Genomic DNA, 16640 nt, shown 5'->3' on the forward strand with positions numbered 1-16640 from the left:
CCTACTTTATCATGGCTTTTTATTTCAAACACATCCCTGACAGCTAAGTTTGATGAACATCACCGGAAAAGGGAGATTTTTAGAATAAAGTGTAATTTGAGTCCAAGTTGAACAGTTTCTTCTAGGACTGTTGTGATACCTGATACTAGTATCAGATATCAGCATAGGTGTCGTAGATTTCATAAAAAACATACTCAGAACTTTGGTTTTTTTTTAAATACTATGTTTTTTATAGTTTTAATAATGTTTTTATTTTTATTGAACTATTGTGACTACTTTTAATGTGAAAATCGTAAATAAAATTATATTAGGGACTGTTCAACTAAAAGTAAATAGAAATGAAAATATTTACCTAATAAGTGATGCACCGTTTTCAAATAACTTTCTTTGAATATAGCTTAGAAAAAAAATACCTACTTGAACATGTTTGTAATAAAAATTATCCTCAATTACCTATTATTTATATAGTGCGGCCTGCAATAAATAGTAAACGTTGTTAGTATAAGGTATTGGTGGTGGTATTGGAGAAACCCTAGTTTTTTCACTACAGCAGTTTCTCGTAATTTTGAGTGGAATTTTAAATTACAACATCCCTTACAGTAGGTAATGAAGAAATGTAGGAAAACACCATCAAATTCTTACATGAACTACTAGAATGTGTTATCTGTTCGGCAATAAAATAAGTCCACTATAAAAGCATAGTCACACAGATGCTATTGTTTACGTTAGCACTTATTCAAATACGTACACTTTGAAATTTTCCAGCAATTTATATAATTTAATGGTTGTTTTAAAAGTAATCTTGTTTTGTTTACCCATTTTAAATTTTAATTTAACTACCAGGCAACATAGTTTTTTTTTTTTTGCAAACAGTACATGAAGCTTGAAAGCTGTGCAAGCCACAGTGACACTTGGACTTTAATTTATTTATTTGATTCTCGTGTCCAGCCAAACAGACTAGTTCCCCAGGTTGTTCCATAACTCTGTATACAGATGGTTACAACTGAGGGAAGCCTTCATTTCACAAACAAGAGCCACACTTGAAGTTCATGCTCGCTTTTTTTTTTTCCGTTCCTTCTCATTCAGGGTGGCTACCAAACTGTAAAGAATAAATTCCCTGACTTTTCCAGGAAAATCATTTTTATTCCCTGACCATGCCTAACAATCTCATCAATTTTTTAAGCGTAAAACCTTCTTATTTTCACATATTATAACTAACTTATCAGATAAAATACACAAATATATGTCAAAACAAAATCAGACAAACAATAATAGCTTTTAGAAATTAAAATTTTTCGATTATAGTGTATGTTAAGTGATAATGAACTTGCTAATATTTAGTGAATTATATATAGGTACTAATGATCATACACATTCTTAAGCAATATTAGCAAACAATCTTACTTAAGAGTTTTTATTAGTTTTTCTATGTCTAATTGTAAGGTAACAAATTAAAAGAGTAATGGGTCTTTTTTCTTAACAATGTACGTAATTTTGTTGCCTGTAAATAATAACGCATTTTTTGTTGATTATTTCTAAAACTTAAAAAAAAATTAAAATTTGTATATTTATAAAACTGAATTTTATTCACTAAAATAAACACATCTCATAAATAATATTTCTTTAACTAGCTATAAAATAAATCCTTTTATAAATTAAAATTTTTCGATTATATTATATGTTAAGTGAAGATTAAAAACAACTGTTATATACGCCATTTTACTCAATTATTGATTTATTTACTCATTTGATGTATAATAACCCAAAAAAGGATAATAGTCTAGGCGTTCACAACACTGATCATTATAAAAAAATAACTACTATAACATACAAAGAAGATCGCCTGCAGTAGCGGTAGCAAAGCGAACGAACTATCTGTGACCTGTCTTCTTTGAATTCGAGATGGGAGCGGACGAACTAAAAGAGCGACCTAGTTCGCACGTGTGTGCTTTTTTTTTTGTTCCCAGTCGTGTAGTACTTCTCTACGTTTTACTTTTCAGATGTACTATTTATTTTATTTTGCTGTCCTCTTTGTGTAAACGTTTTTAATAGGAGCGCTCCCGGTCGCGAACTATTATGCGCAAGTCTAATGATTAGCTACTCTTAATATTTACCTTTCACTTTTCTTATCCTGTATTGGAATTCATTAAAAAAAATGTTTTACTCCATAAAAGTAATGGGCTAAAAATTTGAATATAACCGAATAAACACTTTAACTCATTAATCACCTTTACTCTTAGCTTTCAGCAACGGCAATATTCTTCCCAAGCCCACACGTTCATATCTGATCCCGCGCACATTTTTTTCCCCCCATCTTTGTCTACTACTTCTATTCTCTCCTTTTTATCTTCAGAACAAAGCCCGACTAGCTTAATAAATAATACTGAAAACATGTACACGCCACTATTCAAAACGTTTACACAAAGAGGACAGCAAAATAAAATAAATAGTACATCTGAAAAGTAAAACGTAGAGAAGCACTACACAACAAGACTGGCAACAAAAAAAAGCACTCACGTTTTCATCCCAAAACGTTCGTGTACTTGTACCACGGACAGCCTAAGTTTCACCCCCATAGATCGACATGCACGAACAGTTCCGAAGTACGTCGCTCGATCGGGTAACTTCGGTAGTAGAAAAGCGCGGGCTATAGCTAGAGTTCGCTTCGAGCCTTGGCCGAGGACGGACGCATCAAGCGGAGCTGCGAGATTCCAGGAACAGCCTGTTTACTCACGTACAGGCCAGGTGGTATTCCCAGGTTTTCTAGGAAGTGTAAGCGTGCAAAACAACCCGGGTTGTAGCTAACCCTACAGCCTAGCCACAACCCGGCTTAATACCGGGTGCGTGGTCAGTGGGTGTTAGTACGTTGTAGGGTGTACACTAGCGACATGACGGAGCAGTTAAGTGACGAGCAGGTGATGCAGGAGTGCATCGATGTGCCCTTGCTGAGCGACGACGAAACCGAAATGTCTAGCGACGACGGTTTCACTACAGTCGTCTCAAAAAAACAGAAAACGGGAGGAAAGAACGAAAGACTGCGCCCCCCACTGACGAACCCCGCGATCGCCAGGCAGCAGGCCGAGCGACTTCGCAAGCAGCCCGTCAGAAGGGCAAACAACTCGGCCAATCAAACGGCCGCCAACACGTCCGCAGGTTCGAGCCCTGCCCCGCCAAACCCTGCCCCTCAGGCAAAGAAAATGCAGGTGAAACCCCTGTATGTATTCGTGGATTCTGGCCACAGCTACCCGGCCATTAAAACAGTGCTGGATGCAGCACTGCAGGAGCGCTGGTCGTGCGTCAGTCGCGGCCATGACCAGCTCATGATTCACACTGCCACCGTGGAGGAGTACCACAGGGCAGTGCGTGCACTGGAGCAGGCCGGAGTGCAACACTCTGTGCTGCTGCAACGGGACGAGATCCCGAACAAGTTTGTGTTTTGTCGAGTGCATAGCAGCACCGACAAACAATTCATTCAGGCTGAGTTCGCCGCAATGGGGCTTCCAGTGCAGAACTTCTGGTTTCTGTACAACAGACAGACAAGGCAACCTATAAATAAGTTAGTTGTAGAGCTCCCGAAGGCCGTAAATCCAGAAAGGATTTACGACCTGAAGTCATTCGGAGGCCTCAGCATTCGTGTTGAGGACTATCGACACCCCAAAGGCCCCCTCCAATGTGGCAACTGTCAGAGGTTTGGCCACCCCGCAAAAGGCTGCAGAGCCTCCCCTGTGTGCCGATGGTGCAGCCAAGGGCACAAAACCGAGGTTTGCCCCCAGGGAGGTGACAGGACGAAGGCAAAGTGCGCGCGATGTGAAGGCCCGCATTGCGCCAATTACAGAGGCTGCATGGCCTACAAGAGGGAGAACTGGCGTCACCTCCCGCAACAGGAGCGGAAAGACAGAGAGCTGCAGTCCAAACGCGCATTGCGCGAAAACAAGCGAGCAACAGCCGCGGCTCAAGTCCGCCCGCCCCCACAACAAGCCGGCCCCTCAGGCTACTGCCCCCAGCCCCCAAGGCAGCCGTGGCGAGCCCCGAGCTACCCCGCCCCCCCGCAATGGCAGAGCCCTAATCAATATTCATTGCTGAGCGATAGGCATGAACTGGAGTATCCTGTCTTGGCAAACCCACCCAGGTCTAGAGGCCAGCCCCTGCCCCAGAGGCCCCCGAAGAAACACCATTCGGGGCACAAAAACGGTAAAGGCCGGGCGCAAGGTCAGGTGACGGATCAGCCAGGTGCTAAGGCGCCACCCAACTCCACCCCTCCCCCCAGTGATTCCAAGAAAGTCGCGCAACAACAAGCCAGCCCGTTGCAGACAGACTCACCAACAGAATTGCCAACTGCTTCACCGCAGCTAAATCCCGCGGAGAAGCCAGCGATGAACGCGAGCGACTTTCTGAAGCTCGTAGGTCAATCGGATGCCATTACACAGGACCCTAACCTGGCACACGTCCTGGAACCAATGTGCATTTTAATGGCTATTTGGTGTAATCCGTCCAAGTCAATAGAGGACAAAATAAAAGCCACCACGGGCTTCGTGACAGCATTAGCGGCCAGCTTTAATGCCGCACACCCTTAATTTAGGTTCTGCCATTAATACTACCCCCGTAGACAGTAGATTAAGTACCATCCTTTACTGGAATGCACGAGGAATTAGAAATAAAATAATCGAATTTACCGATCATTTAATTAAACATAATATTAGAATCGCGGCGATAAACGAAACACACTTAATTCCAACAGATCGTCTAACTATCTTAAATTACACTATTTATAGGCGCGACCGCGATACCAGAAGTGGAGGGGTTGCCCTACTAATCCACAGAAGTATACAACATAGTGAATTTCATTTACCTGAATTTAATAAATTAGAAGCTGTGGCAATTACTTTTAAAGTCAATAAACAACAAATTGTGCTTATTTCGATGTATGCACCACCGGGCAGGTCACTAACTGAAAACGAGCTGGACATCTTATATGGCTCAGCTCCCACATTCCTAGCAGTCGGCGATATTAATGCCAAACATAAAGACTGGAACTGTCGGAGCAATACAGCCAATGGCCTACTGCTGCAAAGACACGAGTCTAACAAAAATTATCAAGTACATGCTCCCTCAGAGCCCACTCACGATAGCGGAGTACTAAGGCACAACCCCGATATTTTAGATATTGCATTAAATAAGAGAGTTCAAACGGGATTCGAACTCAGAGTCTTTCACGAAATGTCGTCTGACCACTTTCCAGTACATCTACTATTCGATGACGTGGACACTGACATCAGTCCTCCGAGAAAAATTAAAGACTACAAGAAAGCCGACTGGAGAGGCTTTCAGACGTATTTAGTCGATAATTTGCCTGCAGCCGATGCTGCCAACTTCGAAACAAAAGATAACATCGAATCAGCAGTCACTGAACTTACAGTTAAAATTCAAACTGCAATTAACTCGTGCATCCCAGAAAAGGTGGTTAGATTTAAGCAAGATGAACTGCCGGTGTATATTAGGGATTTAATTTCTCAGAAAAATAGATTAAGGCGCGAATATACTCGACGTAGGCAGCGCGACATTAAAGCGAGAATTAATGAATTACAGAAAATAATTTCCGATGAAATAACTCTATGGAGGAGCAGCCAATGGGAGACGAAAGTCTCTCAGCTACAGGTGCAAGATGGTAGCACCTGGAGTATGACAAAGCGATTCCTTCATAAGATAGATAAAATACCTCCGCTACAAACACGCACTGGGTTCGCTTTTACACCGACAGACAAGGCACAAGCCTTCGCGAATACCCTTGAATTAGCCTTTCAACCTAATATCGAACCCTGTGACCCGCAATTTAATGCCAGAATATACAGAGACCTTACAATTAAACTTAATCAGCCTTTAACCTCAAAACCTTACTTAACTCAATCTCAGGAAGTTAAACAGGCTATCAGGCGTATGAAACCACGTAAGGCACCGGGAAACGATGGCATTCAGGCAGTAGTACTTAAGAAACTGCCCGATGAAATTTTGGAATACCTAGCTCAATTAATAAATGGAATACTTAAACTACAGTATTTTCCATCGCAGTGGAAAGAAGCGAATGTGATAGTTTTTCATAAATCCGGAAAAGATAAGACACTGCCCCAAAATTATAGGCCCATTAGTCTGCTGAGTACATTGTCAAAAGTAGCTGAATGCATAATTCTACAGCGACTAAATGCTCACATTAAAGAAAATGACGTACTGCCGGACGAACAATTTGGTTTTCGCAGCGCGCATTCAACAACGCATCAACTGGTCCGTATGACAGAACAAATAATAACTGCGTTCAATCAGAATAGCTATAATCTCGCAGCGTTTTTGGACATAGAAAAAGCCTTTGATAGAGTACTTCATGAAGGCTTAATTTATAAATTATATAAAACTGGCTTCCCCGATTGTTATATTAAATTACTGGCCTCGTATTTAGAAAATAGATCGTTTAGAGTCACGACAGAAGGAGCACAGTCCGATTTAAAAATAATTAAAGCAGGAGTCCCACAAGGCAGCATCTTGGGGCCGGTTTTATTCAATATTTATATCCACGATATGCCTAAGCCCGCACACCGATCAGTTCAGTTTGGCTGCTACGCGGACGATACGGTATTGTTTAGCAGATCTAGTATTCTAGAACTCGCAGCAGACAGATTACAAACCGCGTTAAATTCAATAGAACAGTGGTGCACAAAATGGCGAATTAAGGTAAACCCTACTAAATCAGAAGCTATAGTTTTTACGCGTAAACATCTCCCGCCACTTGAAGATAGACCACGACTAACACTTTTCAATGAGCAAATTCCTCACAAAAATGTGGTTAAATATTTAGGCGTACACATGGATAGGAAACTACTATGGCGCGATCACATAGAGGCGAAAAGAAAAACAGCTTTCACTAGGCTCATGACCCTCTACCCCGTCATGAGCAGACGTTTAGGTAGCTCTGTTAAAAACGGAATAATAATTTATAACGCACTAATAAAACCAATAATCACGTATGCAGCGCCGGTGTGGGCAACAGCAGCGGAATCTCACTTAATCAAGCTACAGAGAATTCAGAATAAGAGTATTCGTATTGCGACAGATGCGCCTGTGTATTGCCCCGTAAGGGCTATGCACAGAGAGCTCAAACTCGAACTTTTAAAACATTATTATTTCCGAACTGCGCAAAAATTCTATGATAAATGTGTCATAAGCAGAAACCCATATATTTCATCACTGGGCGAACAAGATCCAGAGTTGCATGGAAAATATAAAATGCCAAATTCAATCTTGGCTCACAGACCTCCGTAGTGTGCTGTGGCTGGTTGAGCGATCGGCCAATCAGTCTCCCGCGAGTTGAAACTTAAATTATAGACATTAACGAATAATTTGCTTATTCAAAATGGTCCGAAGCACGCAGGTGTAGGTTCGGCTCCCGGGAGTTCACTGCCTGTTGTGTTAGGGCTGACTCCCTATGTCCGATGGGCATGGCCCGCCTGGCAGGCTTCACCTCCAGTGCCGGTTGTGTTTCTGAAAGACATGGGATTTTGAATTACAAGCTTGCAACAAATGCCAGAATGCGAATAGGTCTTGACTTAATTCACCTGTAACTTTATAGGTACACCGACAGTTCCTCTATATTTAACTAGTATTATAGTAGTAGATATTAGAGATTTGTAAATTAGTAATAAGTCCTAGATACTAAGTAATAGCCATCAAAAATATATATATTTCTAAAATAATAATAAAAAATCTATAAAAAAAAAATTTAAAAAAAAATTAAAAAAGAAATATATATTTTTAGTTCTTATTTTAGTTTTATCTTAAGCACTGCACGTCCATCCCTGATTTGGGTGTTTGCATATTTCTTAACGAAATGCCTAGTTTGTAAGTCATTTATCTTTTTTCTGTTTTAGTTTCTTAGTTTTTTTAGGTGCTGACTGGCGGCGGAGTGAGTGGTCAGTGCAACCACTCACCACCAGGGGCGCTTGCGTCCCTGGTCACTAAATCCAGTCCTGGATAAAAAGCAAAGCGGACTACTAGTCCAAGTGCCCAACCCCCGCATGGTAGACTCTTTTCTACTCTGTCCAACACTTCATCCAGACCATCCTCTGTCTCCTGTAAACTCCTACACGTAATGCATGCCAATTTGCATCCCGCATGAATGTGCCCAGGGTTTTCCCTGTGTCTATGCAGGTTTTACCTGGGCCCAACCTATCTCTAGTTATAGTCTAGATTTAAGAGTGAGGGGAGTTAGTCATGGCGCCAATCGCTGCCATGGCTGGCCAATCCCCTCCTAGCACATGATGCATGCGACCCTCTCCTTGCATGGCTAATCCCAGCATGACTAGGCGTATAGGCTTCGGCCTGAGACGCACCTAGGTCCCTCCCTAACCCGGACCCCTCCAAAATACACTTAGTTTTAGTTAGGTTAGGAAAAAAAAAAAAAAAAAATCGCTATAGCTACAGCTTTTGAACGTGAACAATGATATCGTTTTTTGATCTAGCAAGAGATAAATTGCAAAATTGTACCAAAAGTGATAAAGATAACACTATTCCGGGATATGTAGACAGTGAAATCGGTTATAACAATTTATTTGATGCCTTAAAAAGTGCAGGTTACTCGTTCTCAGTCAGAAGTAGTGCAGCACAGGAGCAATTCAAAATATTAGATTCAATTTTCTGTAGAAGACGAAGCAAGCAACATTAAAATGTTTATCTTGCTTGCTTCAAATCCTCAACCCTTATATCTGTCAATAAAGGAAATTAATTTAGCTTTCAGCTTGGTGACCTCTAGATCATTACAAAAAAATGAAGGGCTATAAAATGCTAATGATATGACAGAATGGGTGGGTGAGGTAACGTAAGAACTCTGAGAAAACCAACTAACCACTGCAATGTTTGCTGTGTTCCCCACTATCAAAAGATCCATTAATGACCCTGCTGAGAATCAAACCCAGAGCACTTAAACACAGAGACCTAATGTTTGCCTCTAATGACCACATTTATAAGACCACAAACCTAATGCTTATTACCTTTTCCACCATTAATTTAATTACCTTACCTTTACAGATCGTGAGCAGCAGGTAATGACCAGTGTACTGAATGAAGTCTTTGAGATTAAGGGCTTCTTATGTGTAGAAATGTTTGCAATTTTTGAAACAGCCCTTTTCGGAATTTTATTATTCTACTACTGTTAAAAGTCTCTTCTCTACAAATTTGCTTTGTTCTCTGTTACTAATTATTATTAATGTAGGGCATCCTCCATCCATTGCATACCTTTAGTGAACATAATAACATATTATATTTTATTATATTTTTATTCTCCTCGCTGGTTCTGTATGTTCAACTACAGCTGATTCAGTTGTGTCTTTATATTTTTAATTATTTATTTCCATTGTTTTCCATGGCAAACAATACAAAACTTCAATGCCGTTAATCCAAAAATTGGAAGTAAATCATATTTTGAAGGTTTGCTATCTAACAAATCATTAGGTATTTAAAAATTTATTGTAATTTTTAAATTCAAGAAAAGTTTTCTGATGTATGTTCTGAGAAAAAGAAACATTTATGGAAGCTTACTGTAACACCAAAAATGAAGTATGATGTTACTGATATCATTTGTGTTTCATATAATTAATTATTAGTGTTAAAAGTGCATTTGCAGTGCTAATTTCTGATCCCGTTCACATACAGGCATAAGTGTGATAACTAAAATGAAGTATGACGATTTAAGAGTTAAATGTTATGTTTAATCTCTTTGCCTAACTGTTTGATGAATATTTTAAGTGCAAATGTGCAGTTTGTAGTTCTTATGTTAGATCTAATTCATATTATACAGGCTAACATGCATTGTTTTATGAAGAATAGTGTTGTAACAAACTGTCAGATTAAATTGTTTTGTTCCAAAATACAGCAATGCTCTTTGGAACATTGCAGAAAATAAAATTTTAAGAATTACAAAGTCTAGCACAAATATTAATGTAAATCAGCTCCAAGACTTAAGTTGTAAATGTGAAATTAGGCCTATGTGATTACAATCTTATGGCATTAAAGGTCTAGTAAGCCTACCTACATTTGTATTTTAAATAATCCAAGTTCATAAACATTTAAAGAAATTGCTGCAAATATTTCAGTTCAATGAACTGATTCAAATAAAAAATTATAGGTTTAAAGATAATCTAGTAATGAAGCCAATAGTATTATTAATTAAAATCTTGTCTGTAATCTCAGAAGTCAGAGAAGTTGAACCCTCATGCAAAACCCAGAGCTGGTAGGCAATAATTTTTTTAATTTATTAATCATTTTCGGATTTTTTTTTATCAAAGATTGATTAATTTACATTGATTGATACCAAACATATACAAGAACTTCAGAATACAGATTTTCCTTCATATTGAAATATTGTTATTTAAAAAAAATTATTTTCTTTTATTGATAATACACTTATTGGAATTGGCTCTAGAATATAATAGTGAATACGTAATCTGTACTTGTCTATGATTTGTTTGTTTTTTATGTAAGTGTATATAGTAGTGTTTTTTTTTTAATGGTTGTTGGCTAGTGTTATGTATGTATGTGCACTATATGCAAATGGTAGTTCTGATAGTATATGTTCATAATAACTAATATACTGATATCAGACTAGCTCAAAATTGGTCTGTATTGTACATATATGAATACTTTATAAGATATGTATTGAAATATTATTTGAGTTAAGGAAAATTGTTACTGTAGAGTGTAGATGTTTGATTGATTATTGAAAAAAAAATTCCTTCTGACAACCATTAATAATTTTTACTGCTTTTTATTAATCTTCATAAAAATTCACAAGTCACCATGGTTACCATCTTCCAGCCACAAAACAAATATTATCAGTGATTTTAAAATACATCAATAAATATTATCAGTGATTTTAAAATACATCAATAAATATTATCAGTGATTTTAAAATACATTAAATAAACTCTCTCGCTGCATTCACGAAATCATTGCTTATTTACATTCGCCAGCCAAAGAGTAGATTAAAAAAAAGCTGTTCTCCACAAGCCTGAAACAAAAAAGAAATCAAAGTTAAATGATTTATATTGTACTAAAGAGAAATGAAACTGATAAATAAATGTATCAAAGAAAAAAGTTATGCATACCAGAATGATAAATTAATTTCAAAACCATTTTAGTTAGAAATTTGATACATTAAATATTTTGGTAAATTCTCATTTATGTACTACAATTAACATTTTTCTTTGTCCTTTCAAATATATATTTTTTCCAAATACTTTTTGACAAAAACTCATTTATGTGAAAAAAAATTATATGAAAAACATAATTCTATTGCTCTTGTGCCCATTATTGCAGAAAAACTAGGTATTTAACAATCCAAGTAACTACACAATTTTAGAAGTTTGATTCTCAGGGCCTCAAGTGATGTAATTGCTTGTTATTAGCTTAAGCAAATCTAGGCTTTGACTCAAGCAAAATGTTTACAAGTTGAATTAATTTCACGTAATGCATGTCACATAAGCAGTTAATTTTTTTTTTTTTTTTTTAAGTATCTAACCAAAGTCTTCGGGGAGAGTATTAGTAGGTAGGTTACCAAAATTTGTAAGATTCTATATATATCCTATATGTTCATATTTTAGTCGTATCAACAAAATGCCTACACAAGAATAGATGTCAGCATGTTATTTTGCAGCAGTCGATGGCATTACTTCATAGTACAGTAGTGAAATCACTACAAAATGTGTCGGATGTATATTGCAATGATTTACAATATTATCGGTAATCGCATAACTGCAGAGTTCAGAGCGTGTTAGAAAATTAAAATATACCACACATTGTTCTTTTTTTGTTTCTAATAATATTAGTTTATATTCCTACAAAGATGGATTCAGAAATTTCCTAGAGTAACAACTTTTCCACACAAACCAAATTTGATAAATAGTAATTCTTAGTACTATGTACTTCGCCAAATAAATTATTTTTAAAGTCTAGGTAAACTTACCTAAAGAATAATTGCTTACACCATTTTACAGTAGTTATGAAGAAGTTACCTTTCCCTAACCATTTTCATGATTTAACAGCACTTATGTAACTAACCTAACCAAGTATTGCAACTGTGAACTACAGTATAACCCTGTAATTGTTTTCAAGTGAGCATGCGGAAAAAAACATAAGCAGTCGATGGAAATTTAGCCATTCCAGTGTTTTAACGTTTTACCAATGGATTCATTAAGAAAATATAATGTTAAAAACCATTGATCAGTACCCTTGATGCTTGAATTTGCTTAACCAATCCAACAATTATACAACTTCATTGTGCATCAATAAAGTAAATCAATCATCAATACAGTAAACGTCTTCGATTATACTGCGCTAATTCCCAAATATATTTTTAAAAAATTGAAATAAATTGTTTAACAGTAGTTTAATGTTAAAGTAGGTAAGTATAATCAATACAAAATTTGTAAAATCATGTGAATGGTTGGTTAGCTAAATTACTAAAAACCTTCATCTATTAAAACTGTAAACAGCTTTTCTTAATTCCTACTGGTTTTCAAGAAATCACATTTTGCAGGTCACGCTAGATAGCTTATGCAGTGAAGCAGCTGTTACCATTTTCCCCTCTAATTGCATAGCAGATCCTGTGGTTTTCCATATATATAAGAATGTATATATTTTTTATTTGAATATTATAACCTAATGAAACGTAAATAATAGTTTTAAAAAAAGTTACGAGTCTCTAATGTGTATCCAAACCAAAACGCCAACCCTTGACAGGGATTTTTTATAGCAGTATGGAGGCGCAAAGCGCAGATTAGTTACCTGCAATAGCACGTAACCTGACGTATAAAAGGAATCATTTGTTACAAAATGAAAATTTATTTTATATGTCAGGTTATGTGTTGTCTCACGTAAAAAATCAGAATTTTGCACCTATAAACTGCTAAAAAATATCGCTCTCAAGGACTGATGCTTTGGGTTTGGAATGCACAATAAGGAGTCACATAACTTTTTTAATGTGTTAATTTATGTTACTGCATTGCAATATCCAAATAAAAAATAGACAATTTGTGTATGAAAAACAACAAGATCTGCAACTCAATTAAAGAACAACATGGTGACAGGCCCTTTACTGCACAGGTAATGTAATGTAACCTATAAACAGTGATTTCTCAAAAACCAGTCTGAATTTAGAAAAAACTTTTTTCAGAGTAAATACAGGTACATATTTAAAGTTAAAAAAAAAGTGTCCAAAGTTTATTTTGCATACAAAAAGCAGCAACGTGAGATAATAACCTAAAAAATCACTGTAAAATGTATATTGGTTGGTTAGATTAGGTTAGTAACATCCAACCGTTCAATTGATTTTACAGAATTTTTAATTGGTGCTATCCCAAGCTAACCAAATGTAAATTCCACTGTACTTAGAATCACTGTACGTATAATGTTACTAACCTAACAAATTTCACTGTATTTTTAATCCAGCTAACCCAAGGGCAGTATCTCAATATTACAGATTTGTAATAAATAATCCTAACCTATCCACATGTTAAACATGATAAACTACTTGCAGTATCAAACAACCCTCATAGAGAATAATAATTTTAAACATGTCAGGAAGTAAAAAACACTTTAGGAATTTATAATTTTTCCTGCAATACCCCAAATTATATTAAGTGCACTCACCTCAATGTAATTCAGCTCTGGTAACAATCATTTTAAAATATTTTTACTTAAATGCGGTTAACTGCTACACACCACCAGAAAACATTTCTTATGATTTTATATTTTATACGTTGTGCGCTCATGAACATAAGATGAAATCTCCACACGCTACCTAAAATTTAAAAAGATAAGCCTATAGTGTACAAAAATTTATATAAGAAATGATTACTTGCCAAGAATAACACAAGCAATGTTAACTTGTAAACGGACAAAACTAATCTCCTAACAAATCAAACAGAAATAGCTCAATAACTTACCTGAAAATCTCATAATTAGTAAAAGGAAATATTTGTGTACATGTGTTTTACTCTTAAAAAAATATAAAATAACATTAGTCAACAATTTTTTGATCAATATTGCAATGTTTGTTTTGAACGTACAGATAAAAAAAAGAAAAAGAAAATAAAAACCGAACATGTACGAACCAGCCCGAAGGGCATGTCGATCTATGGGGGTGAAACTTAGGCTGTCCCTTGTACCACAGTTGCCAATAATACGAGAAACAAAAATAAAACTATTTCGGTCATCTCGGTGTACTATGAGCTATAAAACTAGTAAGCATAGAACAATTTGGTACACGTACCATGACTATGGTGGCAATACAATGCATGCGCGCGCACGCCAGCCAGCTGTTATCAGCAACGCAGACACAGCAGAGTTTTTCATGGACCCGCGGCATCAAAAATGGCTTCATTAAAATGTCAAACTTCGTATAAAATATAGTATTCAGAATTTCAGTTAATAATTCGCTACATACAATTAACAAATTAACAAAGATTATAAATAATATTAAGCTGTAAAATGCTGCAGCAGGAACTTTAGACAAGATTTAATTTTTTCCCTGACTATTTTAAAAATTTCCTGACTTTTCCATGACTTTTCCCTGCTGGCAAAATTCCCTGACTTTTCCCGGTTTTCCCGGTTTTCCCGGTTGGTCGCCACCCTGTCATTGTATAAACCGGTGTGGCATTAAATTTTGCGGTCGATTCGGATAGGTTAGCTACATTATAAATACTTTAAAAAATTGTGGATTGTTGGTTATATTAGGTAAGTATAGCTACATTAAAAAGAACTGTAAAATCATTTTATGGTTGCTTAGCAAATAACTTTTTAATACGTATGTAGCTATCCAGGGCTAGGAAACAGTTTACATGATTTCACAGTATCTTTAATGTAGCTATCCTTACTAAACCAACCGTCCACAATGTTTTAAAGTATTTACAATGTAGCTAACCTAACCTTTTACAATGAACAAAAAAAAAACTGAAGATGCACGATCGGGCGTTTGGCTCTCTCGTCTGTGAAAAGAAGGCTTCCCTACCACTAAAATAGGAATATTCAAAACTGTCCGGCAGCTGGCCAGCTTGGCCCGCCTTCGTCTCCGAGTGGTCGTCCTGTGGGAGGTCGCGGGGGTAATCGCTGCCCTCCTCATAGTCCCCAGAGCTGAACACCTCGAGCGATAACAGTTCACACTTTACCTTAGAATACTGTTAATTTTATTCTTAATTTTTTTTATTCACATTTTTAAAGCTAGTAATTGAACTTCATCTGATTTGATGTTAGAAATAGTGCATTAAAACAGCATTTTATGGGACTTAAAAATTTTCAAGGCCATCTGATTGATGGACAGATGCGACGGATCATTGAGAAACCGGCTCGACACTTAAAAATTCACATTTTACATACGGACATTGTTATAATGCAGCTTAAGTTCATAAAATGTAATACTCTGTACAATAAATGTCATTAAATAAAAATTTGTTTTCGCCAAGTATTACAGCAAAAATAACATCCTTATAGGTATTTTATATATAGTTTAAGCAGAGAATAATACAAGGAATAAAATATTGCAAACACAGGACTCCCTCTTTAGGCTTTCCTAGTGGAGGTGAATCTGTGTTGGTGAGGCGGGATGATAGTGTGATGCTCGCTGGTGCTTCTTGCGCGGTGTCGTCTCTGAGCTGGTGCTCGGATGTCTTGTTGTGCACAGGACAACTGTGAGATCTGAGCAGTAACACTAGATGGCAGGGAATTGACAACAAAGGTGTAATGCAAGTCCTTGCATGCTTTCAAGAATTTTTACCGGGTGTTTAATGTCTAAAAATTATTATGAAAAAGTGTTTTATCCCTTTTTACTCGTAAAATTGACAGTATTTATAATGATAACGATTGTAAAAGATTTGATGTACAACAATTTAAATAATTTTCATCTTCAATTAAGAATTAAGACTATAAATATTTATTCCTTACATCTGGAGTACTTGTAAAGAATTTTAGGATTCTAAAAATTTAATTAGACAATTTTTTTCCCCCGCCTCCAATTTACTTTTAAATGAAATATCTAGCCTTACCCACGAGCACAGTTCTGCCAGTTGTTTAGACTTTCAATTTTAAACAGTGATGTACCAATGTAATTCTTGCAGTATCTGCTAATATTCTCAATCCTGGATTTTTGATGTAATCGTTTTTAACCATTACATAAAAAACATATACACACATGGAAATAGTACAATTAATTTCCTCCATTCAAGGGTCACCCATGTAGGTACGTATTATATTTACCTGTTTATAGTTTCATCAGTATCTTTATCTCCAATCTTCTGTATCTTTAAGCTAGACATGGATGTTTTGTTTTTTTAATAATTCAAAGACATAATGTGTATTGTGCTATGCACAGATTTTATGCAGTAAAATATTTTTGTCATCTACCAAAAATTCTTGCACTTGTTTATAATTCCATCTGTCCAATTTTGACTAAGCTAGACATGTTTTTTTATATTTTTTATTTAAACAAAAGCATGTGTATTGTGCTATGCGAAGGTTTTTATGCGGTAAAATATTTTTTTTGTCATCTACCAAAAATTCTTGTAATAAAAATTTATGTTTAGGTACTAAGTTACTACTTAAAAACATTG

The 16640-nt window shown here is 36.3% G+C and overlaps 1 long non-coding RNA gene across 1 annotated transcript; it reads right to left on the minus strand.

Annotated features, from left to right (window-relative positions):
- Nucleotides 1-10788: 10788 nt before the first annotated feature.
- LOC134528452 (uncharacterized) lies at nucleotides 10789-14499 on the minus strand. Its single transcript, XR_010074396.1, has 2 exons — nucleotides 13983-14499; nucleotides 10789-13837 (listed from the first exon to the last, which is right to left on the minus strand). It is a non-coding gene; the product is annotated as an uncharacterized LOC134528452 (long non-coding RNA).
- Between the last annotated feature and the right edge of the window lie 2141 nt (nucleotides 14500-16640).

This window comes from Bacillus rossius, chromosome 1 (genome assembly GCF_032445375.1).
Source record: "Bacillus rossius redtenbacheri isolate Brsri chromosome 1, Brsri_v3, whole genome shotgun sequence".
Lineage (NCBI taxonomy): Eukaryota > Metazoa > Arthropoda > Insecta > Phasmatodea > Bacillidae > Bacillus > Bacillus rossius.